Here is a 23,901-nt window from a genome sequence, read left to right on the forward strand (position 1 = left end):
ATTATTCTTTTGTTTCTTTTTTGTTTTATTTCCTAAAACTATTTTCATTATAAGTAAGTACAATGATAACTTTTGTTAAACTCTTGCTTTTCAGCACTTGGAATTTGAGTGCTTGTTCTGATGCACTCCAAGGAACTCTTTCATTCATCTTTACTTCCTGTCTTTCATTGTTGCTAATAAAAGCTTAAGGCTAAAATAGTCTTCCTTCAGAGATGCACATGAACATACTTAATGTGGTTTTTGTCCCTAAAAGTAAGTGGGTAATCAAAATGATGTGATATAAATTTTGTGCATGTACCTCTCCATATTATTTCCCCCCCACAATGACTTTTCAACTATTTAAAGTTTTGAATTTAAGAGCTTATGAGACTATTTTTATCACAGATATTAATTTGTTAATAAAATGTCTTGTATGTAATATAAATGTCATTGGAATCCCATAAAAAGTATGGCTAGCTTTCCACTTAATGCTGTAAGTAAAATTAATTTAATTTTCAGGGGTGGGAGGGTTGATTCCTGGCATCTTTCATCCTCCCTGGCTAGCTACCTGTTTCTGTGATACCTGTGGCCTGTCCGTTTCTTTCTTTATGGAGGTGTGCCAGAGCAAATGACCACTAAAATCCCCCAGTGGATATCCTGGTAGTAGACCTGAATAGCCTCCAAAGGCTTTTCCTGGATTGAGCCAGGATGAGGATCCAATGACCCAAGCAGGCTTCCTACTATTTAATCCTCTCCCTCTCTACCTGCAGCCATTTTTTCTTACTTTTGAATTACTGTCCAGGCTCTCTCAAAACCCTGCTGCTTAGATTCAGTGACTGAAGCTTCATTTGGAAAGATATATGTAGAACTTACGTGTCATGGTAAAAGAACAAAACATTGATTTATTTTATTTTATTTTGTTTCTTGCATTTTCAGCTTTCTTATTTCTGAGACACGTGAATTATTACACATTCAACAAGTTAAGCTTACTTTTTAAGAAAGTACATTTATTTTTTTAATTTAAATAACATTTTCTTTTATCCTTGGGTCTCCGATAAAAATATTACTATTTTCCAAGGAAACAGACTGCCACTAATTTCAGAGTGTTTTAGAATTATAGATTAAAAATAATATAAATATGTGATTTGTATTTACTAACAGGTTAAGCCAACAGAGAACAGCTTTTTCAAACACTGCAAAGTAGATTTCCTTACAATGTGATTTTGTTTTCTCTTTTTCTCTCTTCCTTACTAATTAAGGACTCAGCCAAAGCACTTTACCAAGAGAAAAAGAACATATTCAAAAAGGTTTCGTTGACATACACAAGCAGGATGAATGGTCTCTATTAATTCCTGAAAGGTTTTAAAAGCTTTCTTCTTTCACTGGTACACAGTGGGGTTTATCAGCTCAGTTATATTTTTTATTACTTTTATGATCTTCACCCGATGATAAGTTGATTTTTGAGACAGAGAGAGAGAGAGAGAGAGAGAGAGAGAGAGAGAGAAAGAGAGAGAGAGAGAGAGAGAGAGAGAGAGAGAGAGAGAGAGAGAGAGAGAGAGAGAGAGAGGGGAGACATCAATGTGACAGAGAAGAGAGAAACACAGATCGGTTGCCTCCCATACAGGCACCCGGATAAGTGTTCGAGCCTGCAACTTACGTATGTGCCTGACCCGGGATAGAACTCACAACATTGTGATGTAGGCATGATGCTCCAATCAACTGAGCTACCCGGCCAGGGCTATCAGCTCAGTTATTGACAGTCTTCCCCTCAGTCTTCGCATGAAATACACAGGATTGTCTTGAAAAGTCCAAGCCCAGTTGAGAAACTCAGAAATGTAGGAAATTCCTGCCCTTTGGGTGGAAGGCTTCATTGTTTCTTTCAACTCTCACTTCTCCTTAAAAATATTTTTTTCTAAGTAGGAAGTTGGCTCATGTGATTTTCACTTAAGTTTCTGGGATGTTTATCTCTACAGTGATGCTCATTCTGAGTACTACATGAAATGGCAATAATTATATGTATTTTTTTCTAGCTTGGGATACGAGGTGTCTTACATTTTTGGTGTATGACTCTTCAAGTCAGGATTCTCTCACTTCGAATGAAGAGCTCTATTTCAGAGCACTGTTGGAATGTAGACAACCATCCGAGGATTGTCAGTTAGGCACCCTGGTAATTAGCTCTCTTGTTATTTTCCATGGGATAAAAAGGCAACATGAAAGAGTATTTTTGCTACCAGCATCTGTCTTTTTGCAGCTACCCTTGAACCTGTGATGGGGAAGGGAAGAGCAATGCAGATTGCAAGGTGAAACTCAGAGAAGATTCCAAATCACTGTGGACAGTAGACAGAGGCACCACAGTGTTGCTATTAAGAATAGACCTTGGAGGCCAGGATCTTGGATTCAAGTTTAAATAATGCTCAGTAACTGTATGACTTGGGAAGTTGCATAACATCTTTGCACTTCAGGTTCACTGTCCCCATCTAGAAAAGAAAGGTTGTTTGAGGTTTATGTAAATGAGGGTTGTGTGTGGGTATATATATCTACATAGATGTAAAATATCCAATTAGTGTTTTTTAAGTAACAAAGACCAAAGAAAGGACGGGACATATTTTTCTAAGCTGTGTTTTGCTGAGCTGAAATATGAAATATCAGATATTTATAAATGACAGCCTTGGTTCCCACACCGTCCCCCCTCCACCTACCTGCTTGCAGCTGCCTTGGGTGCATCAACCCAAGCTCTGTTTGGCTTTGATCAGCCCTCAGACTCACAGCTGCGAGATAACGACTGAATTCAATAGTTTCTTTTTTCTTCCCCCTATAAAACAGCCCCCTCCTTCCCTAGGACCCCGGAGTCGGGCCATTCGCAGCACGGCTTCCTCCCCGCTTGCTAATTTCCCTCAGTAAACTTCTTTTCTTCTGCTCGCTGCGTCCTCATGGTTCTCTCAGTGCCATCATTCTTACAATAATAAAATGTGGAAAGTTCATTACACTGAGTCACTGAAATGTTGAAATGAGTTATCAACCTTACCGTAGCCTTTGAATAACAGGAACTTCTGTATGCACTGTTAACATGAAAAACTAAGAAAGTTGTATTTTTCTTTGGATTAATATATATGTATCACCTTAAGATATATATGAATACAAGGAACTAGTATAAATAACCCATGGACATGGACAACAGGGTAGGGGGGAGCAATAGGGGGAGAATTGGACAACTGTGATAGAACAACAATACAAATATTTTAAAAAATGATTTGTATAGACATATTTACTTAAGATTCTATCTCTCTACTTAAGATATATTTGATATATGATTATTCAAGATATATATGGATACAGACATATATTTCCTTCATATTTTACCTATAATATTATAGAGTAGTTCTTGGAAGGTGGTGCTACTTGTGTATAACCTTTTATTAGAACATCTTACTGTTTCTATATCTGAACTACTAATGAGTACTTAAATTGATTGATCTGATGGCTCTTTCTTTTCCTGCTTTGTCTTTGAAGGTTCAAAGTTATAACAAAACCTCCCTTGTAAGAGGTTGAGTAAACACAAAATGAGAAGCCCTAAAGCAAGGTGCTGAGTTAACAGACAGGATCATCACTCCTGGAATATACATACAAGCTCTCTGTAGAACTTGCAGAGGGACTTACGGGCTTTTGTTTTAGAGTGATATTCTAGGGACTGGCCGGATGAAAGCCCTCATAACAACTGCCTCTCACAGCCTACTACTAAAACAGTAGCCTTGTAAATACACGTAATCTCTTATAAATCAAAACGCTAGAACGTGAGCTTCATAAGGACACAGGATTTGTCTGCCTTGGGTCACTACCATATCTGCAGAGTGTAGGCGAGTGCCTAGCAAATAGGTGCTCAGTAACCAGTTCCTGAATGAACTGAGCAAATGGAAACCTTGACCTTTCCTTTAAATACGATTATCCCTAAGAGTTAAACAAACAAGCAAAAAGTAGCGGGCTTTTCCACTTCCCTACAGATTTCTGACCCTGAGGATGCTGGTAAGCAGGGTTGGAGAGCAGCCAGTGAAGAGCATGAGTGCCAACAGGCACAGGTAGCCGGTATTTCAGGAGTCATGGATTTGGTTAAGGACTCACAGGAAATGTGTGGTGTGGAGCGGTGCTGTGCTTAACTCAGAGTCATGCCCACGTGTCACATCTGCATTACAGATATTTTGTTCAGCATCTGCCTAATGTTAGTGTCTGTACTTACACTTTTGTCTCCCCACGGTTTATAGGAATCTTTTACCCATGACCAAGTACCACAAAGTGACACTTTTACTCTCTGCAAACATTTTAGCTTACTATTAACAGCTTTGACTGACTGAACAAATCAGGTGGGGTTGATTATATAGCATTATGTATCATTATAACTTAGCTCATACCCTGAGATAGTGGATTAAAATAATATAGTATTCACACAATTATATCTGACCGAAAACTAAAAACATACCTGTTGCTATTGCTATAGCAAACATCTTTTAGAGAAAAGAAGGAAGTTCCCTTTTATAGCACAGGGAAGCTAATAATTCATTTGTACACACTGTATGTTTTCCTAATTATCTTTATGTGAAAGCTGAGAAGTTATTAGTCATCCTTGGCTGAGCAAGACTCAATTCTATTTGTCTTTATACATTTCATAACAACAGCAAACAACCTTGAAGCATAGGCATTGATTAGACATACTTTCTTAAAATGGTCCACGTTGTCTCATTTAATTTTGGAGCTTCCGGGAATTAATAAGGAGTCATCAAAAAGCTATCAGTGATTTATAATTGGAATTACACATCAGGCTTGGCCCAAGAACTCCGTGTGAGCCCAAAAGGAAAAAGAAAAATGTTTATAAGCGAGCCATGGCAAAAAGACATGGAAAACACGTGTCTGTATTCACAGAAAATAATTCGGGCTAATACAAATAGGATGAACACTCAAGTTCACTTTATTCCAAGGAACTGTTTTTACTCTTGAAGCTCCATGTAGAAAGGGCCATTAGGATTAAGACACTTGTGAGGATGGTATGATTTTGCTTGGCCCTTGGACATGTGAGGCAAACATTTTACATTATTACACAGTATCAAGCATTTAGAGCCATAGACTGACACGGACACTTGGCATTTAAGGCTAACCCACTTTGGAAAGCGATCATTTCCAGGATGGAGATCAAGTACTTTACATAGTGTCACCTGTCAGAATTGCTCGAAAAGATTTATTTAAAAATTGATTCACAGAATAGTTTCACATTTGTCAGTTTCTTTTTACTTCGTGTGCTAGATGGGAGGCACTTTAAGTGTTGGTAACTGTAGTTTCAGAGGTACAAGACACTGACTCTCAGCAGGCATTGATAAATATAGCAAGGAGCTGAAGTGAAATTGGATTCAAAAACAAGTAAACACACTATTAAACCAGGAAATTGCACTAAACCTTGTACAAGTCACAGGTCTCTGATTTGAAGAATTTTCTCACAGGGTGAAATAAAATAGCAGCTATCACCCCCCTGCCCCCGTCACATTACCCCCATGCCCAAATGAGGTACTCCCACGGTTCTTCGATGTTAAGATAGAATGGTTTTGCTGCTCTTTGGGCTTGCAAGGCTTTTAAAATACTGGCCACTTGGGATTTTCAGTTGTGTTTCAAGTATATTTCAAAGTATTATATGATGCATAGGTTCCAAATAGTCAGAAAAACTAAAATATCGAATGAAATATGTGTGTTGGAAGAGTTTAGTGGAACATAAAAATTAAAATGCTAAAAGATAAATAAGCCACTCCATTTGTAATGTGTAAAAATAAATTGCATTGTTGGTGGGAATCCGGAGACTTTTTTTTCTTTTCCTTTTTCCTTTTAGTCCATTGGTATGTACTTCACCCACAACAACACGTTGGGAGAGTAGGTCCTGGTACACACTAAGGAATATCCAGCCAGGTAAATACATCAGGGTGATGAGGCCCATGAAATTGAGCGGGTAGTGAGAATAGTCCCAGGGACAAGCGCCTCACGTGCTCTCCCACAGTATGTGAAGGTCCCATAGATAGGCACCCACTTGCAGGTGCTCCAGCCTCACTGTAGTGAAGGTGCAAATAGAGCTTTTCCGCCACGAAGCTGCAGCCGCCATACATAAAGAATGACCAGAGCGATGTGTGGCCACTGGTTGCCCCCTCCCTCTTCCCTAGCAAGTTAAACAAGGTGAAGAAAATCTCATCCATAAAGCCGTGCATTCCGTAAAAAAGAAAGTAGAGCAGGTCTGGCAGACCCTTGCTGGGGGCTCCTTCGCTGCAGGGGGAAGGGGGCGCTAACGTTTTTCTTGTTGTTGTTTGTTTTTACCGCCGGCGCTCTGCCCCAGGGACTCGGGTGCCAGGAGGGGCGGGCGAGGGCCGCGCCCAGTCGCTGCTCCTGCAGCTGCCGTCCCTACCGCAAATGCAGAAAGCGCTTCAGGAACACTTGGGAATGGTAGAGCGCCACTGTGGACCGCAACAGCAGGTCCAGCACCCCTGGCGCCACGGGGCCCCGCAGCCCGTTGCACAGACTGAGCAGCAGCGCTTGGCCCGCCAGGGTCTGCAGAACCACGTGCGCTGAGGGTTGGAGGAGGAAAGGGAAGACCAAGGCGCTGCGGCAGTGCCGCTGCTGTAGGTACACCCTCTCCGGAGTGAGGAGGGTGAGCAAGTGCAGAAGGCAGCGGTGGGGGGAGAACAGGCCCAGCATTTGTAGCGCGGGGCTCCCAGCGAAGAGTCGCGCGGAGGACAGGAGCGCCTCCAGGGTGATTGTGTGCTTCCCGCATTAGTACAGTCGCACCCAGGCAGGCATCTCCGCGCCCTCCACCGCAGCCTCAGCCATGGACAGCGGCTGGGGGCGGTGGGCCCCAGGCTCGCCTTCCGCCCGCTGGAGGCCGCCGGCCGCCGCAGCGCGCCGCTCACGTGTGCAAGACCCTCGCAGTCCGCGTCGCCGCCCGCCGAGGGCTCCGACACTCACCGCGGCGCCCGACGCCACGCCTCCGCCGCCGGGAGCGCAGAGCTGCGCAGCCGAGGAGCCCAGGAGTCCAGCCCCGTGCCGCCTCCCAGCCGCTGCCGGGGTGCGTGCACATAGTCCCGTGTGCTCCTCACCTTAAAGGTGAAGGAGAATTTCAGAGAGGTGCAGGGCCGCCTGTAGTCACATGTACGTGACTCTGCCACTCCCAATCCTCAGAGCACTGCATGCTGCCTGCAGTCAGAAAAAGAGGGTGGTGGTGAAGCAAACACAGGGAGAAGAGAGTGACATTGTGCCCTATCCCGGGGAAGTCAGGGGAGGGCAGACAGGCAGGAGCTGAGAAGGAGACAGGGAGGCAAGAGGCAGCTCTGGGCAGCTGTCCAGGACCAGCTGCTTCCCACTCTTGGCCAGGCAGCTGGAGCTGGCTCTCGGGCCAGCTTGAGGCCTTGAGCAGGCTGAGGCTCCTGGGCCAGGGGTGGGCCCTGAGTCAATCCTTCCTGGCTGTGTGAGGTTGTGAGAAGCTGCTTTTTCTCCCTGAGTCTGTGTCCTCGACTGTCACACAGGAAGGTGCCTTGCCTCACTGCCCCACTAGACTGAGGAGCTAAGTGCAATCGATGACTTAGGGACAATGTTCTGAAAAGAGAAATTCTGGTTTGGACACCAGCTCTTCCAAATCCAGTTCTTCCTCCTCAACTTCAGGAGTGCTCCACGCCATACTTGACAAGGCTCCACACCTCCTGCCCAGAGTTCAGACACTTTGGCTCGGCACTTGGGGCTCCTGGAAGGGTGGACCCACTTCTCTCCATGACCCAATTTCCCAGCACCCACCCTCATCTACGGGAGCACGTATTGTCAGTGGTGGTCAATGGGGTAACACAGTCTACCCTTGGTGTTTCAGAGTGGGGGCTTCTTGAGGGCCAGTTCCACACTGCCACATCTGACAACCTGTTCTGGGACACAAAAGTTAAACCCGAGGGAGGACAACCCACTCAGGATCACACATGCTGATGTTGCCCTGACAAAGGTGGCGGCGCACTGGGCAGACCGGCACTGGGCTGGGAATCCGGCTGTGTTCTTGGGGTGTGCCCCATCCCTCCGGGAACATGAGGCTGAGCAGGCGAGGGCCATGCCCGTGAGGCCAAACCCTCCTGCCTCCTCTGGCAGCACTCTGAATCTCTGACCTCAGAGTGAGCTTCCTTTTGCAGCTCCCCTCCCCAAGGTAAAGGAGGGCCAGATTCAGCCCTGGGCAAGGTCACCAAATTCAGCCCTATAGAGTGCCTAGTCATTTCTAGTGCTATGCCCCTGCCTTTTGTTTTCTAAAGAAATGAAACTACTGAACCTATATGTGTCAGCCACTAGGTTAGTCATATCATCTCAGCTGAAGCCTCAGAATCTACTATAATTGATGTTCTACTTACTGTTACAAAACTGAGGTTCAGGGGGGTCTAATGGCTTGCTCAAGGTCACAGTGCAGAGAAGCGGCAGTGCCAGAACTTGAACTCCTGTCTGACTACAAAGTTCAGGATTTTTTCCTGTGTTGTGCTATTTATGGTAAGGTGGCAGGCCTTCCTCAACTAGACACTCTTCCCTGGCCCCAAATGCCCTGCATGCCAGGCCAGTGACTTTTAATGCCATGGAGTGCTGAGCATGGTGCAGAGATGAGGAGACAAGAGTCCTGCCTAGTCATGTCTGATGCTGCTGGGTGCTGGGCCTGGGCCACCAGCCTTTTTCAGGATAGCCGTGCCCATGCAACGCCCTTGACCTGGCTTGTCTGTAGGCTCTTGTCTGTGATCCCAAGGGCTCAGCCACGATATAGTAGGGAAGAAGGAGGGTGGGAACACTTCCCTGAGGGCCCTTGGAGGACACATGGTAGAATGAGGCTGGCAATGGAGCCAGGCCCCCTATCCACCAGCTGGTGCCCTCAAGAAGGTTGTAGATGTCCTGCTGATGTTCTTACAGCTCTGGCTCCAGGATGAAAGAGGTGTTCCCCATTGCGCCTTCCCTAACCTCAGCTCCTCAAGGCTCCAAATCTACCCTCCTGGTATTTGCAGGGAGGTGCAGACAGGTGCAGGGCCAATGGCATGCCAGAGAGAGCCAGACAGAGCTAGATGAGCCCTTAAGGACCACCTGGCACAGGGATGGCAGGACTGTGGCATGCTGGACACCACCCCCACCTCTTGCACCCATGGCAGGTGTGGCTAATCAATCGCCACACTTCCTGCTGAGTCTGGACATGCCTTGCCCGTCCTCCACACATACTTCTGCGCAGCCATTCTGAATCGCCTGTTATGGACACATGAGAAGAAAACTTCTGGGCAGCCCTTCTTGGAAAGGGGAGTAAATAGAGGCCCAGAGAGGAGAGGGCTTAGCCTCAGGTCATCAGCCAGTCAAGGTCTAAGCAGAGATTTGCATGCAGACTTCCCAACTTCTGACTTTGTGCTCATTCCCCTGAATGTCACTCAGAGCCAGGCTCCTCGAGTTGAGAGCCCACATACGGACCACTCAGGCGAGCCAGCCATGCCGTAACAACGTCATGTCACAGCCTGACAGCAGCTTGCAGACAAGTTTGCAGACGAGAAAACGGGCTCAGAGTGCGTGGTGCTTTCTTTATGTGGAACCCAGGGCAGCAGCCGTTTCTCCTGAGTCTGGGCTTTTATTTTTGCTAACTGGGTTTTTGCCTTCTCCATTAGTTAATTGCTATGAACTGTCAGATCTTTAAAACATTTCTCAAAACAATAAAAAATTAGAGAAACAAAAAAAGATCAGAGAGTAGACAAGCTAAAAGTGGAAGATGAAAATACACAGTTTTCATGGCTTTGATCTGGAAGGGACCTGCGGATGTGCTTAGGTCTGTTTACAGACGAGGAAACAGAGGATCAGGGCAAGGGTGGGGTGGCTGGAGACCAGAGTGCTGAAGTCCCCATTGTCGGTCAGAGGTGGGGGGAGAGGCGCTGGGTAGGCAGTGAGGTGGGGGGACGTGAGGGTCCACACTCCAGCTGCCTTGAACTTCTCTGCTCTCTCTGCCACTAATTGCATCTAGACACACAGTGCAGATGCCTGCCCAGGCTAGCCTGTGGCCACAGACAGCAAGATGCAGCGGGCCTGCCCTGGGGAGCTCCCAGAAGCCTGGAGGTCGGAGTGGGGGTGGAGGGTGTAGCACAGGGTGACTGTGGCAAGGGTGCCAAGCATGATAGGTGTAGGGGCTCTGCTCCCGCTGGGAAACCTCTGCCATTGCCCTTGTAGAAGTCTTACGAGGTCCCCGTGGATGTGTGCGGAGATTTTCACCATCTCAGCTGGGCTCAGGCAGGCGCACTGACCCCACTAGCCTCACCATCCTTTCTCCGGAAGCTCCTCTGTGCAGGGGTGGGGTGGGGGGTGTTCAGGTGGATCTGTTGCTCATCACCCTGCCTATCATCTGGTCTGCACTGGGAAAGTCTCTGGATGTGAGGTTACGCGGGGACTGAGTTACCCCTATTCCAGGCTCAGAGTGGACGTCTCATTCCTGAAAACCTCCAGGGATAAGCTAGGCACCCCACAGGCAACCTGAAAATACTTCCTGATGTCTAGGAAGACAAAAGTTCACACTAGGTGCTCCAGAGCCACATGCTGACTTGGTGCTCTAACTGTGCAAAGCATTTCACAGTTTAGAAAGCACATAACCTCATTTGACCCTTTATCACCTCATTTTACACAGGCAGTATGGCTTAGCGGTTAAGGATACCAGGCTCCCTGGCTTCAAATTCTGACTCTGCTACTTGCCAGCTTCTGTACTTGGGATAAAACGCTGCCCTCTGCATGCCTCAGGCCCCGCATACGTAAACCACTAAGTGAGGCAGTGAATGGGAGGTATTCATTGGCTCTATACAGGACCCAGGCGGGCCTTATCATCTCCATCACAGGCAGGAGGAAACTGGGCAGAGAGGAGCTGATGCTTGTTGAAGGGAGAGGAAGGGACTTAAAAGCAACCATCTAGACACTAAGATCTTTAACCTTTTAAAGAAAAAAAGACTATATCTAAAACTTATTTTTTTAAACAGTGCAACAACATCTTAGGCAGAAGCTCCATTTATCAGCAATGAAAGGGGCCATGAGGCTGCCTGTTGCACTCACCCTCACACAGGTGCCTCTGGGCTCAATGCCAGGCCTCTGAGGCCTTGGGTGGCTGAGGCAGGGGTTCTGTACCCAGCAGCCAGAGTGCCAGGTTGAGGAGCTGGAGGGAGTTGTCCTGGTGGCAAAGGACTACCGTGGAAAGTTCCAGAAGGAAGGAGGGCTAAGGTTGGAGCTTCAGGATGTGCGATCTGAGCTATGCTCCTCCAGTGCAGCAGCCTGGATGCCCAGTGATGTCTATCCAGGTGGGCAGTGTCACTGATGAAGGCTGGGAGACCAGACAGGAACCATTGCCCCTTGTGGGCAAAAGGACGGCAATGGCCGGGACATCCCGGAAGAGGCTGCCTGAGGTTAGATCCTCCCTCAACAAAGGCATCTCTGGTCAGATCTGTTGGGGGAAAGCTGCAGATTCTACTCTTCTCCTGGAGATTACTAAAGTACCCTCACCTGTGAAGGGCCTTAAAGAATCCAGTTTTCCCTCCAAAGTTAATCGATCGCAAAACACTTTCCCCCCCCCCACTGAACACATTTTAAATCCCATAGAACTAGTTTTCCCAAAATTCATTTGGAGAAATTCAGACCTAAGGGGAACAGCTACAGGGTGGAGAGGCTGGACATCAGGGAGAGAGGCACAGAGGAAGCTGGGCTGGCTGGCAGGCTGGGACAGGGCTCCCAGGCAGGGTGGGGGGCCAGACACTGAAGTGTCTGCAGGAAGAGAAGCCACAGGGCACCCTCACGAACATCTGAAAACCCTTCCGACCGGGATTGGGGCTCTGGATTCTGAATCCAATATCATGGCCAGCTTCATGAAGCCACCTAGATATACCTGCCCAGCCAGGAGGAGCCTACCTGCCTGAGGGCCCCCTCAGCTTTGTGCCCCAAGCAGGGCTTGCCCAGGCCACTTGCTGAAAAGGCAAAGACCAGAGTTGGAAGGTCCAATGAGCTGCTTGAGGCACAGACTGGGTTAGAATCACTTCAAAGGCCCACCCAGCTTGAGGCAGGACTAGAAGAGGCTGCAGGGGAGGGACTCCTGCCAGACCCAGGTCACTGAGTGATCATGGCACTCAGCCCCTCTACTCTCTGGCCCTGGTGAAATGAGAGGCTGGGTCAGATGATTCCTAAGGCATTTTCTAGCTTTAATGCTCTGGCAGGAGGCTGGGGGAGAAAGGATTAAACAAAAATGTAAGATGACAACCCTGACTTCCAGAAGCCTGAAATCCAGGTGACAAGCTGTTCCAATGCACCTGTTGGCAGTGTCCACCACGGGGCTAGACCGGGGCTGGGCTGAGGACATCCCCACAGACTTTCTGGAGGAGGAGGGGTGGAGTCAGGCCCTGAACCGGGAGGTTTGGCCCCAGGGATGGTGTGGCTAGGCAGAGGGCCAACACTTGGGAATGGGCTGGGATGGGGCAGGGAATGTCAGGCTTATTTTGGAAATAAAACTACATGCCCAGGGCGCTTCTGACCAGTCCTGGCCAATCAGCCTGGCAGGGTGGCATTAGGGTCTTTCTTAAAGGAGAAGGTATTGAAGTGAAGCAGAATGTTCACAATCCATCTGCCTTTTAATTAACTCGCCCTGCTGTCTTAAGTGATTCCCTGCTTACGCTCATTCTTTTGAAAATTCCAAAGTGCTATTTCTGACCTGTGATGTACTATTGCCCTACGTCTCTATAAGCAGTGTTTTAGCTTAAGGGGCAGTTGCATATTAATTACAAAGTTAATTATGTGCTGTATAATCATGTTGTAATTCATTAGTTTACTCTACACTCTGAGAGCCTCATGCTAATAACAGGATCTGACAGAGGGTCTCAGGAATCACCAAGAAATTTCCATTGACAGTCCAGAATGAGGTTGAAAAGGACTTGAGACCCCATCAAGATACTTCCTTGGAACCCATTTGCTTGACCTGAGGCCAGGTCCTTGTGCCCCTCAGGCTGTCAGGGTGCTGGACCCCAGCTGCCTGGGGCTCTAACAGCACACAGCCTGGAGCACGAGCTGCCTGCAAACCCTGGTCTACTGAGGACAGTGGAAAACCCAGCTGGGTCTTGTTTTTTCCCCCACTGAAGTTCAGGGACAGGAACAGAATTTGTTTAAAATTACTTACGGAACAGAGAGTCAGTTCTAGGTGAAAAATAACTGCTCATATCACTAACATGGATGGCCCTGGGAACACTGACCGAGTGGCAGACCTGGAAGGGGCCTCAAGAAGATGCAGGTCTGAGGCTGTTCAGATGAGGAGACCCAGGCCCAAGGGAGGGGGAAGGGCGTATCTAGGATTTAGATCAAAGTCTCTTTACATTCTTTTCCTTCTCTATTTCATCCCCCGAAGCATCCAGGGATCTGAAAGGGAACACTGGTCATGTTTCTCTCCCCTCTTTCCTGTTTTGTTTTGTCTCCTAACAAAATAACCCATGGGACAATCTCCTTAGATTAACTAACTCCTTAGATTAAATACAGTAAGTCCTTAGACAATCTCAGCCCCACTGAGGCCAAGCGGCCTGGTCTGTGAACTGAGGTGAGAGCTCCCTCCCTCCTTGCGCAGCATCAGATGATGGATGGGAAGGAAATGCAGGTACTCCAGACTCTGCCCACATCTGGAGTGCCCAGGGGATTCTTTCCTAGAATCATCTCTTCCCAGGCTATATGTTGTCAGCCACTGAGGAATCCCCTATGAGCCTGCAATGGCACTTAAAAGTCAGTGTGAGTCCAGACAGGCTTGCTGCAAACTCCCTCCTGTTACTCTGCAAATCTGTGGGTCCAATTTCAAGCCTTCATTGTGTGAGGGGATACAAAGGCTGTAACCTACTCCTGGACGTAACGATATGATGGCTGAGACCCTCTGCTTTCCAAATATAAACCTGCTTGTCTTATTTCTGCTGACAGCTGAATGAAAAAAAAAATTGTGGAAGTCCTTCCCCTTCTGACTCTAGTCAACAAGAGGAGAGAAGGACTCAGAGCCCCAGCTGGCATGGGAGGAAGATAAATAAGAAAAAAACAAAACATGTCCTTGTGCTACAGTGGAATGTTTAAAAAAGAGGTGGAAAGCACAAGGTCAGGGGCAGATTTCATTTTCTATAATTTCAGCAGGCTCAGGGAGGAGGCAGGATGCTGCCGACTCAACAGTTTCAGGGGAATCACTTTTGGAGGGAACTCATTTTGGGGGGAGGGGGTGCTTCTTAACAGCCAAACACTGTGGTTTCTTTCCTGGGAACACTTTGGTTTCCCTGGCAACAGAGAAGTCCAGCCTCCAAAGTTCTGCTCAAAGACCAAGGCCTGGCCTGGGATGCTCCCAACAATTAACCATGGCCAAGGCTTCACCATCCTGCTCGCACAGGCAGTGAGCTGGGGGGAAGAGGTGCAAAAATGTCGGCTCTGCAAAAATATGGGCACCGGTCCCTGTCTCTTCCCCCTCACTGCCCCCCGCTCCACTTGTGCAAGCAGCTACTCATTCCCAGATCACCATTTTGCAGGGCTTTATGGTTGAGCAGGTAAAAATGCCAGACAACACCTTGGAAGCAAGTCTGTGTCTGACAGCACCTGAGGACCCTAAGGGAGCAGGAAAGGCTCTGGCTTAGGGAGCTGATGGACTAGCAAGGCCCGGTCTCGTGTCCAGTATGCTTCAGCCTTGTATGGCTAGCATAGGGGAACTTTATCGGGTGAGAGCAGGTCTGAATTTCTGAAGTCATCTTCCTCCGTCCAGCCTTGCTCCAGAAGTGCCTTTTTAGAGCCCATTTTTTTAAAAAAAAGATCTTATTTATTTTTAGAGGGTAAGAAAGTGAGGGAGAAAGACAGGAGAGAGAAACTGATGTGTGAGACACCTAGATCGGTTGCCTCTCGTGAGCCCCCAACTGGGGATCTGGCCCATAACCCAGGCAAGTGCCCTGACTTGGAATCAAACCGAATAACTTTCTGTTTGCAGGTCAGCACTCGATCCACTGAGCCACACTAGCCAGGGCTTGAGCCCATTTTTCCAAAGAGAAATATTTAAATGTCTGGGAAGATACCTTTTATGCATCAGGTGTGGGAGGAAATGGGAAAAAGAGAGCAGAGGGGATAAAGCACAGACCCGCGATGGCATGTGCAGAGCACTTACCTGGCACTGGGCACTGTGCTACATGCTCTGCAGACATTATCTCATTTAACTTGCTCTCTAGTTGCCAGCTGCAGCAGGGGCCATTATCCCTTGCTGGATGGAGTTGAGGGGTTAAGTGACCCGCCCAAGGTTATCCAGTAAGGGAGTGGCAGAGCTGTGAGCCACACTTGCCAGTCTCAGAGCCCTGTTCTGAGAGGGGTAAAAGGAGTGACAGAGTCAGGAAGAGGAGAAATGGACTGGAAAGTCGTTTACTTCCCTAGTAGCAAAAGGGAGACCGAGGTTCCCGGAAATTCCCCTCCACAGAGCTCCCCATCTAAACATTCCCGAGGAAGACAGGCTGTAGAGCAGAGCTACCTGGAGGCTCCCAACCAGAGGCACATAGAGCTCTGGCTGATGTGCCCTGGGGGTCTGATACTGCATCCTTTATGAGCTTTATCTCCTTTAAAGCCCAGAACAGCCCTCCAAAGTAGGTAGTAATAATACATTTTACAGATGAACAACTGGGGGCTCAGCAGCATGTCCAAGTTCACACAACTAGCAAGAGGCAGAGCTGGGCCTCAGTCTTATGCCAAAGTCTGCGTAGTCTTAAATAATGATGATGATAGGCAAACCTTCCCGAGCTCTAAGTGCCTGTATTATTTTCAGCACACTTTGCATATTAACTTACTTTGTTCTCTCAACCATTCTATGATGTAATGCTATAATTAACTCCATTTTACAAAAGGGGAAACTGAGGCACAGAGCTCTGTAAGCAATATGGCCAAGGGCACACAGCTAGTATACTCTAGGGCCAAGTTTGGGCCCAGGCAGGCAAGCACTTGAGCCATACTTATAACCCGTAGGATGAGCTACTTCTTTAATTACTAGGACAGCCTGCCTCCCAGGCTTGAGTCCTTGATTCCGGATGGCTCTGGAGTCCCATCAGTTGGGTTTTTCCCTTCCTTGAGCTCAGGAAGAGCCCTGGGGAGCTCCCTCTCCCTCCATGGAAAACATCAGGTAGGCCCTAGACTGCATTTCCATGGGTGTGTGTGTGTATGAGTGTGCCAGTGTGCACGCCTTAGGCCTATGCTGCATCCGGAGTGTGTGTGCAGCTGATTTATAACCCTTAGAGAAAACAGAATTGCAAATCTCACCCACAAATCTTCCCTGTCAAGGTACTTTTGACAGGCAGACATGCTGTGAATTCCCACGAGCAGGCAGGCCTCCACTCAGCCTTGGCTCCCTCACGCTCCCGCCTCCAGGACTGAGCCGTGGGGACCAGGCCACGCATGGCTCTGCTGAGGTCCTCTCGTGATCAGCAGCCTGGCCAGCTCAGCCCAGGAAGTGGCTACCAACTTAGGGGGTACTGGTCCTGTTCATCAGAAATGCTGGCTCCTGAGTGACCGGGCCCTGGGGAAATTCATGAGACACAGGTAACCCATCCCTCCCCAAGGGTCCCACCACACTGCTAGCCCCACATTTCGGTCCTCACTGCTCAGCTGGTGGGGAACAGGGCCCGTTGCCATCTACAGAACTGAACAGGAGGACACTAGCAAATATCTATTGCACATGTGCAGTGTACCTCGTCTATACTCAATATTTTAGTTTGTCTCATGTCATCAGCATGTCAGTGCTCAGAAGCAAGACTTAAGAAAGATTATGTTCCTGGGGCCCTGGATCTGAACACGGGCAGCATGATTATAGAGCCCGGGCTGGGGACTACTCTACCCTTAAATCCTCAAACTCCACCGAGGGACCTTCAGCCCCGTTCCTCACACACACACACACACACACACACACACACACGCACGCACGCACGCACGCACACTAACTCCCTTTCCCTGAGAAAGCACAATGGGAAGGCCCTTTTGGGTGTGGTTGGGGCCACTCCATCTCAATTTCCACAGCTGTGAACATGGGAGATGTTTCTGGTTTCTGAAGACTTAGAACCAGTGCTGCCATGCTGAGGCTGGTTCGCACCATCCCTGCCAAACCCAGCCTCAGGGGGTGCTGTGATGACAGAGCAGGAAAGGGACATGTGCTCTCTCCCCCAAACCTCACCCTGAAGGGCCTTCCCAGCACCTGGTGTAGTGGCTGTACCACACCCTCTGGAAAGCGGCACCCAGTACCGAGGTCCTCTTGGAGGTCTGTGATAGCCAAGCCAATTCCCCTGCTGCCCCATTTCTTTAGATGGGAGGGTGGGTGAGGGCAGGGCAAGAAGGAGGCTGACACTCTGGGAAGTGACAAGGGCAGCACTAGGCCACAGTCTAGGCTCTGCCCTAACCTGCTGTGTGAGCCAGGCCAGTCCACTGCCCTTCCTGGGTTGTCTTTTCTTTCTAGAAAATAGATTGGGCTTGACGGCAGGATTATTGAGAGGACTGAGTTAAATGAGCACAAGAGAGCCCTCAACCCTTCTGAGAGGTGTGCACATGCACACACACACACACACACACAGCATGTGTACACAGGCACACACATATACTTGCACACACAGAGCTGGGATGGCATCAGGTCACAGGAGACCCCCAGAGTACTCGGCACCATGCTGCACTTCCCACGAGGTATCTCTCTGGCCTGGCATCAGGGTCAGAGTCCTGCTTCCCCCTCCTCCAGCTCAGACTCCCTCAGCCCCAAACCTATAATCACAGGCAGGGAAAATGACACCTTGACCAGCAGCCACCCCCAGCTGATGGGCGGTGAGCTGGGCGGTGGCTATGGCGGTGACTGGAAGTCAGGCCTGGGACACAGAGCTGCCGAGTCAGGGGAGGTCAATGGCGGGGGACAGAAGCATGAGGACTGTGGGCTTTGGGGTGGGCAGACGATGAATGAGAGGGAAGAGGGGAGGGGTGGGCATGAGGGCCAGGGCTGGTCTGAGGCTGGCTCTCTGCAGGACAAGTCCCAGAGAGGGTCAGCAAGGGTCATGACCCTGGAACCAGAAGCACAGGGCCCGAGACCCTGAGACAGGCTGGCCTGGCCCCTGGAGGAAGTGGGACAAGCACTGCCCTCAGTTTGCGGTTTGGGAAGCTGCAAATACACTGAGTCCAGGGAGACTGGGGCAGGGCCTGGGCCTCTGCATTTTAGTTTCGTTTCGTTTAGTTTAGTTCTTTAATTTTAGGGAGAGGGGAAGGGAGGGAGAAAAAGGGAGAGAAACATCAATGTGAGAGAAACATCCATTGGTTGCTTCTTGTACGTCCCCTGATGACAGGCCGAACCAGCAACCCGGGCATGAGCCCTGGCCGGGAGTTGAATGGGGCAGGGCAGGGACTCTGTACTTTAGAATGAGCCCAGGGCATGGTAGGTGGCTGCTGGGGATGGCAGGAAGGCGCTGGGGTTTCTCCCACCTGTGCTGCTGTCCCCTCAGCCCCACCTCCATTTGGCATGAGGGCAAGGCCATGGCAGCGCCATGGACACTCTGACCACATCTGCCAAGCTCTGCTGCTCACTGTTGGTCTCCTCAGAGGCACATGGCCCATTGGTGGGTGGGGCTGCAGGTCTGCCCCTGTTTACTAAGGCCGGGTCAGCAAGGCTAGGGGTAGCCTGTGAGCACTCCTCCTGGGCCCTCCCCACCAAGGGCAGCTGAGTAGGAGCTAAAACCCACCCCTGAACTTCCTGGGCTCTCCATCCAGGGCCACGTGGACCCTCGGCCCATCTCAGTGGGGAAATAAAGGCATGGTCTCCTGGCAAAGGGACATCCCGCTCCAGGCCCTGCTGCCCTGACTCTCCATGGCCTCGGGACAAGTCACAGGCACTCTCTTGGCCTGGCTTTCCTCATCTGAAACAGGAAACAAGAGGAGACTCAATTGTGGTGATGTGCAGACAGCGAGGGGGGAACATTCAGGGTAGACGGAGTGGCTGCAACAGAAGCTATAGGGTGAGAAAGCAGCTGCGCCCATGCCCGTTGGGCTGGCCAGGAGGGTGGGCTTGAGGCTGGGTCTGGAGTTAGGGTTGGGTCAAGGTTGAAATTATAGTTGGGGACAGTGCTGGGTTTCTCGGACTGGCACCGTTTAGAAGTAATGTGTCCTGTGGGCACTGAGCAGGGGCTCTTGGCTGCTGCCTCAATGTCTCTGGATCACACACAGGGACCACTCAGACGGAGGCAGCAGTGTTTGCTTGGGGCCGCCATTGGACAGGTGGACAAGGAGCCAGTCAGTGGAAGTTGCGGCCTGCCTGCTTCTCTCTGCCCAGGGATGGTGATCTGAAGCCAGGGGGCCCGGCGTGAGGGCAGGTGGCATGAGTGGCAGTTGTTCCAGAGGCTTGTCTGCTCAGTGTGCCTGCTCACCCGCTGCCCAGTCCCTACTTGCCATGGCCTCACCAGCCCCTTCCCTGCCCCCCTCATGGGCCAGAGATGGCTGTCACCGTGGCAACCCCGCTCATTCCGTCCAGGATAATGAAGCCAATGTGTTTTTCATTTCCATGAGCTGGAGTGAGCAGAGTGGGGGAGGGGGCTCTTCCCTCTCGGCCCCGCCTCTGGAGGAAGAGGCAGGCTGGAGAGAGAGTGTGGGATCTAGCCAGTGGAGCCACACACGCTAGTGGAAAAGGGGTGAGACCTAAAGCCACCAAGCTCTTGCCCCCCCACAGCAACGATGTGGCTAGACAATGCCAGCTAAAACAGACAACACAAAGACCAGGAGAGGCAAATGGGGCTCCATTTCTAACTGTGTGACGTTGGGTTAGTGACTCCATCTCTCTGGTCTCACATCAATACAACCAAGTTCGCCAAGCATTTATTGGGTCTCTCCTGAGTGTTAGGCCTTCTGCCGTCTCTGGAGATCTAGACCAGATCCAGACAGAGCCCCTGTTTTCCAGAAGCCCACAGGTTCTCAGGAGAAGGAGCCTGTACTCAGTACATTTCTCAGCTATAAAAAAAATGAGGTCAGTAACTCTTACCTGTTGCTGCCGATCTTTGAATTACTATTGGGAGGTTTATATGAAAGTGTGCATGTGAACGTGCCCGGTGCACACAGTAGGTGCTTTATAAGTGCTAGCCTTTCTTTTCTTCATTCTGGGTGTATGGCTTGTAGCACAGAGAAAGCACATGTCTCAGAAGTTCTCATGCGTGAGTGAGCAGTCGCTGCTGCCCTAACGTCTGTCGTTCCTCCCTGTGTCTGGATAGAGACATGCTCATTTTGGCTGGCGGTGAAACTGAGGCCTAAGCAGGGCTGGGCTGGGCTGGGCTGGGCAGAGGCCGGGTGACAGAGTGGTGGCCTTCGGCCAGCCTATCTGTGGCAGGGCTTGTCTTCAGCCCAGACAGGGAAGAGCAGGCCCGTCTGGGAAACCCAGGGCCCACGGTCGCTGCCCTCACACCCCTGCCCCCAACCCTTCTCCGAGGGCAGGGCACCAAAGGCACTCACGCAGAAAGCCCTGGCCTGTCTCTCCCCAGTAATTCAATCACCTTGGAGGCCAGTGGCCCTCTCTCCTGGCTGGGCTGACAGATGAGAGACGGAGGGAAAAAAAACACATGCAGGGGAGAGGGGGTGGGAGACCAGGGAAGCCGACATGGAAAAATCAGAGCAGGGTTTGAAAAATGAAGAAATAAACCTGCCAGGAGGGAGACAGCCTCGACCCGTCCTCCATAAAGCTGTCTTAGGGCCACCAAGGACGTTGGCAGGTGGGGGAGGCCGGAGATGGCTCCTCCTGGGACCCCAGTCGCCCCCCCCAGCTGAGCTCCAGTCTCTGCCTGGTAAGGGGTTGGGGAGGAGGGAGGCTTAGAGGGCTTGTGGGTTAAAAGGGGGCAGGACTGTGGGAGGTGCAACCACGGGGCAAACAGGGCCAGGAGAGGCCTCCTGTCCCAGTGACACACTGAAACCCGCACACAGTAGGCACTTGGTGTTGGACTGCATCACAGGGTCTGCAGGCAGCGAGCGGAACCTCTGGAGCAGGCTGACTAAACACAAGGACTCAGAGAGAGCCCATTCACCTACCTGACCATTTCCCAAAGGGAAGACGGGCCGGACAGGTCCAAAGTCATGGGGCAAATCAGAGCCACCTGAGTTGTCCAGCTAGGGGTCCAGGTAAGACCACCTTCACCATGAACTATAGGGTTGGGCTCCTCTCCCCCCATGTCTCTACCCTAACAGTGCCACATCACAACCAGCCCAGGCCAGGGGCCAATAAGAATTATGCTTTCTAGGAACATTGACTGACTCTGAAACCTGCTCATAACCTAAGAACAAAAGAGAAGGAAAGAAAATTATAAAGTGACCAGAAAGAAATACATCAGAATGTTGACCAGGATGACCTCTGGGTTGGAGGATTCTGGGCAGATGTTATTTTTCTTCTTTCAACTTTCCTGTGACTTCCAGACTTCCTACAACAAGCATGCGCTACTATTACAATAAGGAAAAAGGGACATTATCAGAGTTTAAAAGAAATAAGTCACTCTCACCAAATGCTACTTGTGCTAGGTTCTCTACTCACAGGACACAGTCAAAGAAACAGGCTGGATTATGAAGCCCCGTCACGGAGGCACAAATGCCCACCCACAAGAACCTCCCTCTGTGGCCTGCAGAGCCTGTGAGGTCACTCCAGGCAGGAAGGAGGGGATCAGGGCTCCCCTGACTTTGCTGTGTGACTTTAGGTGAGTCCTGCACCTCTCTGTGCACTGATATTCTCCTCTTGCCCTTCTCACCTCACAAGATGGGTGCTGAGGACTCACGGGTCTGGGTTTCAACTAAACTTGGGAAACTACATGGATTAGGGTTCAGGGCTTCTCTGGAGGGACACTGTCTGGGAAGAGGGGGCAGCTGAGGTACCTCCAAAGACCAGGCAGGCTGAGGCAGGGCAGGGGAGTGGCTAAACAGCGCCAGGAGGCCAGGGGCCAGCTTTCATTCCCTGTTTACAGTGGAAACACAAATTGGAAAAGGCTTCACTTTTCCACTGTTTTTGTGGCGGTGCTGTGGGGAGCAGGGCTTCCCGAGAGTGAGGCCAGCTTTCCAAGGCCACAGCGAGTCCAGCCGTGCACTGGCCTCCGACAGGAAACACCATGTTTTCAATTTACGGGTCCCTGCCAGGCATATTGAGCAGCCCGAGCTCCACCAGCCTGGCTGTGCAGGGAGAGAGCAGTTCCAGGTCTGGCTGCAGCTGGGAAGCTGAGGCAGGCCTGGTGGAGCTCCAGGACCCCAGAGGGACCCTGTAGGATACTGAGGAGACTTGGCCCTGGGCAGTGGTGCCTGGCGCAGTCTATATGGTTTTGCAGCAGCTGAAGCGCCTGGTGACTCCTCTCTACAAACTCCACTTCCTTGCCTCCTGGCTCCCATATCAGTGAGTCCTACTCTCTTTCTGGACAGAAGGGAAACCGAGGTCCACAGAGAGAAGAGGCCCCCAATGCCACCAAATTATTAGTGAATAAAGAACAATCTCAACCCAGATTGACGGGTCCCAGCTGAGCCCCCTAGCAAAGTGGGCCTCCCCTGCCTTCCCCATGGTAGTGACGACAGCTGACCTCCACCACACACCTACGGCCCAGGCACCTCCCTTGCACTGAAGCCACAGAACAAGCCCAGGAACTGTCTGATCTTCATCTTACAGATGACTGAAAGTGATACCTAGAGGTTTAAGAAATTCACTAGGGTCATTCGGCTGGTGACCATGGCGCTGGGAGTCCTGGACTGTACCACAAAGCTGCCCCTCTCCAACCCCCCTTCCTGGTGCTGCTCTTGGCTCTGTTCCTTGGTGTTTGGAGCTGCCCTTGTCCAGGCTGGCAGAAAGCCTCGCTACCATGCAGGCTCTGCCAGCAACTCCCACCATTGGGTGCTTCTGGAAATTCCCAGTGAACTGAGTGATGCCTGCAGCAGGGTGTTCATTCAGCCAGCGGACACGGAAGGACTTGGGCTACGCTGATGGGCAGGAGGCTGTGCTCTGGCACTGAGGAGAAGCTCGGGCTGTTGCCGCACCTCCCCACTGCACAAAGGGCGAGGCCTCGTAGTTCTAATGACCTGTGCTTCTCTTGCCCACTGCTAGAACATCAGCTCCACGAGGACAGACCTGGTCTCCTGCTCACTGAGGTATCCCAAATACTTGGAAACATGCCAGTAGCCAGTAGGTGCTAAGCAAACATCTGCGAATGACTAAGGGGTGGTGCTTGGGGAGGGGTGCTGTCTTCACACGATGGGTTTGAAGAGACCTGGAATCCCTGCCCATTAGCCACATTACTACCATGTTTCCAGGGGAGGAGACGACCCCATCCCACGGCCCCATCATGGCTTCCAGCCCAGGCCCCATCTGCACAGAGCTCTCCTGATGCCCCGCTTCTCCCTTTCTAGGACTCACTGAGGTCCAGCACTAAACAAAGGGTGTGTTTTCAGGGATCAAAATCCCTTGCTTGTTTGTTTGTTTTTCCATGCACTGTCCCCTCCCTGCTTTTTTCTGTCCAGGGCATTCCTGTTTCCAAATGGGAGCCACTTTCTAGGTGGGGGATGGCCGGGCTCACACTGGCTCCCTGCAGTCCTGTGAGCTGGGCCAGTGCAGACATGGACACAGAGTCCTCTCATCAAAGACAACACCAGGGCTGCCAAGGAGGTGGGTGCCCAGGGCTCCAGCCCCAGGCTGCCCTCCTGCTGGCTGGCCTGCGGGGAGCCACACTATGTCCTCAGAATTGGGAGGAACCTGTGCCCTGCCTAGTCCACGGACGGCAGAGGTGCTGTGTATGCACGTGTGTACATGTAGGGGAATGGGAAGAGGGACACACACACTCACATACAGGCATGCAAACACATATGCACACACCCTAGAGAGGGAAAATAAGGGATTGGGGGGCGGGGAGGGAA

At 50.4% G+C, this 23,901-nt stretch overlaps 1 long non-coding RNA gene and 1 pseudogene across 2 annotated transcripts in view; both read right to left on the minus strand.

Moving 5' to 3' along the window:
• Window positions 1-5,755: 5,755 nt before the first annotated feature.
• LOC150002049 (transmembrane protein 229A pseudogene) lies at window positions 5,756-6,959 on the minus strand (annotated as a pseudogene).
• A 27-nt stretch (window positions 6,960-6,986) lies between these two features.
• LOC150002050 (uncharacterized) overlaps window positions 6,987-23,901 on the minus strand; it is a 70,635-nt gene continuing 53,720 nt past the window's right edge. The window contains exons 4-5 of one of the 2 annotated variants that reach the window (XR_016513129.1): window positions 18,735-18,908; window positions 6,987-7,191 (exon numbers count right to left, since the gene is read on the minus strand). This is a non-coding gene — a long non-coding RNA (uncharacterized LOC150002050). The remainder of the gene's footprint in view (window positions 7,192-18,734; window positions 18,909-23,901) is intronic. The other variant, XR_016513128.1, reaches the window with a different exon arrangement.

Source organism: Furipterus horrens, unplaced genomic scaffold, assembly GCF_987537825.1.
Source record: "Furipterus horrens unplaced genomic scaffold, mFurHor1.1.pri manual_scaffold_9, whole genome shotgun sequence".
In the NCBI taxonomy this organism is placed as follows: Eukaryota; Metazoa; Chordata; class Mammalia; order Chiroptera; family Furipteridae; genus Furipterus; species Furipterus horrens.